The sequence below is a fragment of the Trichomycterus rosablanca genome, chromosome 2 (genome assembly GCF_030014385.1).
Source record: "Trichomycterus rosablanca isolate fTriRos1 chromosome 2, fTriRos1.hap1, whole genome shotgun sequence".
NCBI lineage: Eukaryota > Metazoa > Chordata > Actinopteri > Siluriformes > Trichomycteridae > Trichomycterus > Trichomycterus rosablanca.
In genome coordinates this window covers 42,121,250-42,124,710 of record NC_085989.1, presented here as the reverse complement: position 1 = coordinate 42,124,710, position 3,461 = coordinate 42,121,250, and positions in this window count along the sequence as shown.

The window sequence follows — 3,461 nt, the reverse complement described above, 5'->3', positions numbered from 1 at the left end:
TGGAAATCTTCCTATTAATGCCTACAACTTAAATGAATACTCATAGTCAGGTGTCAACATACTTTTGTCTGTTTAGTGTGTATGTACACTATTATATTATTGGCATTTATAGTATACACTATTATATCATTGGCATTTATAGTATACACTATTATATTATTGGCATTCATAGTATACACTATTATAGTATTGGCATTTATAGTATACACTATTATATTATTGGCATTTATAGTATACCCTATTATAGTATTGGCATTTATAGTATACACTATTATATTATTGGCATTCATAGTATACACTTATTATATTATTGGCATTTATAGTATACACTAATATATTATTGGCATTTATAGTATACACTATTATATTATTGGCATTTATAGTATACACTATTATAGTATTGGCATTTATAGTATACCCTATTATATTATTGGCATTTATAGTATACACTATTATATTATTGGCATTTATAGTATACACTATTATAGTATTGGCATTTATAGTATACACTATTATAGTATTGGCATTTATAGTATACCCTATTATATTATTGGCATTTATAGAATACACTATTATATTACTGGCATTTAAAGTATACTCTGTTATATTATTGGCATTTATAGTATACCCTATTATATTATTGGCATTTATAGTATACACTATTGTATTATTGGCATTTATAGTATACACTATTGTATTATTGGCATTTATAGTATACCCTATTATAGTATTGGCATTTATAGTATACCCTATTATATTATTGGCATTTATAGTATACCCTATTATAATATTGGCATTTATAGTATACCCTATTATATTATTGGCATTTATAGTATACCCTATTATAATATTGGCATTTATAGTATACTCTGTTATATTATTGGCATTTATAGTATACACTATTATATAATTGGCATTTATAGTATACTCTGTTATATTATTGGCATTCATAGTATACACTTATTATATTATTGGCATTTATAATATACACTATTATATTTACTGGCATTTATAGTATACACTATTATATTATTGGCATTTATAGTATACACTATTATATTATTGGCATTTATAGTATACACTATTATATTATTGGCATTTATAGTATACTCTGTTATATTATTGGCATTTATAGTATACCCTATTATATTATTGGCATTTATAGTATACACTATTGTATTATTGGCATTTATAGTATACACTACTGTAGTATTGGCATTTATAGTATACCCTATTATATTATTGGCATTTATAGTATACCCTATTATAGTAATTGCCATTTATAGTATACTCTATTATATTATTGGCATTTATAGTATACTCTATTATATTATTCGCATTTATAGTATACACTATTATATTATTGGCATTTATAGTATACACTATTATATTATTCGCATTTATAGTATACACTATTATATTATTGGCATTTATAGTATACCCTATTATATTATTGGCATTTATAGTATACACTATTATAATATTGGCATTTATAATATACATTATTATATTACTGGCATTTAAAGTATACACTGTTATATTATTGGCATTTATAGTATACTTTATTATATTATTGACATATATAGTATACCATATTATATTATTGGCATATTTATGCCTATCAGAAGGGATACGCACAGAGAAGATATTGCACCATTAGAGAACATTATTGTGTTATTTTATAGTTCTTATTGCCCAGGTAAAAAAAACTGTTCCTCAGCCTGGTGGCACAGGCTTTTATTGACCTGTAGCGCCTACCTGGTGGCATCAGAGTGAACAAATGGTCAGCAGGATGAAGGGGATCACAAAGGATGGATGAGCAGCCAACAGTCTTCTTGGCTAGTATACACTATTATATTATATGACCTTTTATTGGCAAAAGTGTATGGACAATTCTAATTGTCAAACCGAATTATCAGGTTCAGGTATTTCAGACACACCTATTGTTGACAAGTGTATATAAAAACCCTTTCTTGTCATTTTCATCAATCATTTTTCATTCATCAGTCATAACAGGTTTGCTCCACTGGAAAACACTGGGTGCAGGGTGCTAATCCATTGTAGGGCTTCAGCAATACCCACTCCTTAGACATAGCTGATTATGTCTGGAAAACGGTGATTGACTAGTGTAATAGGCCACCAAAAATCAATTATATGAAATCAATTATATACTTCCAATTTTATGGCAATAATATGAGGAAGCCCCATCCTTCTCCAGTATTACTGTTTCCCTGTGCACAAAGTGAGCTAGTGTAAGACTGGATTTGTGCTGTAGTAAAAACCCCCTAACCCCTTTTTATCCTTGGCATTTAATAACAGTTAGTGCCCTTTGCTTTAGTACGGTCTATTAAATATACAGAACAATGGATCTGGTCTGTGTGATGGGCGCCTTTAATAACTCTTGTAAATAAAATACGACCAGCTGGTGGAGCTGTGGTCTCTTCATTTAGAGCATTGCTGAATTCACAGTCTGTATGAAGGCTGGAAGAAATCTCCATGTTTTTACATTTCAACATGCAAGCTTAAAAAATAATGCTGGCAGTGAAGCTGTTGGAAGAAAATATGACTAAATGGTAAACGTTTCTGTCCTAATTCAAGCGCATGAACAGCATGTGGAGCTGTGTATGCGCTTCCCCAATTAGGCACAGAAGCCATACGGGAATGATGAGCTTAAAAAAAAAAAAAAAAACGGCGCGTCCTACGTGACGGCCAAGCTGCTGGTTTTAGAAGCTAAATTGGACTTGTGGGTGCAATAGACTCTCTCTGTCTATAGTAATAGGCTGTAATTTTCTCTTTCATCCTGATTTGAAGTTTTAGGTGTCCCAGAGCTGCAGTGACACATCACTGCCCTCATCATGGCATGAACATATTCATATTTGCCTAGAAATACTCGCCCAAGACACAACAGTTTAATTCATTCATCCCACTAGTTTTCTCTTTGCTCTTTGTCACTGTCACTTCTTGCTTCTTGCTTTCACTTTGCTGTTCTGTAATGTCACGGCTCAGCGCTAAACGTCGGCAAATTGATGGAGAGGAAAAAAACCAGAGGAACAGGGCGACGAGGGAGACGGAATTGGCAGGGGGGAGTATGGGCACTGTATTTGCCAGTGTGAGATTATAAGAAAGCCAGACTCGCATACACTTGCCTGTGGGTGTGATGGTGGTGTAAAAGAGCTCAGTGTGATGAGAGCACGGGTTTGTTTGATACATTTCCCACTGCTGCAGGCCCACAAGTCTGGTGAGAGTCCCAACCCTACAGGGTCTGAACCCAATTCCCGAAGAAAATGCACAGTGCCAAAAACACCTAGACTTTTTCACAGTCTCTTTATGGTGTCTCCGACATGGGCAGTCGCACCACACCAGCTTTCAAAACAGCCATCTCCAGTAGTGAGCAGCCATCGTTCCGCTCACAGCGGAGCCTCACACTTATTACACGATGCAGCAGTGGTGAAAACATGCAT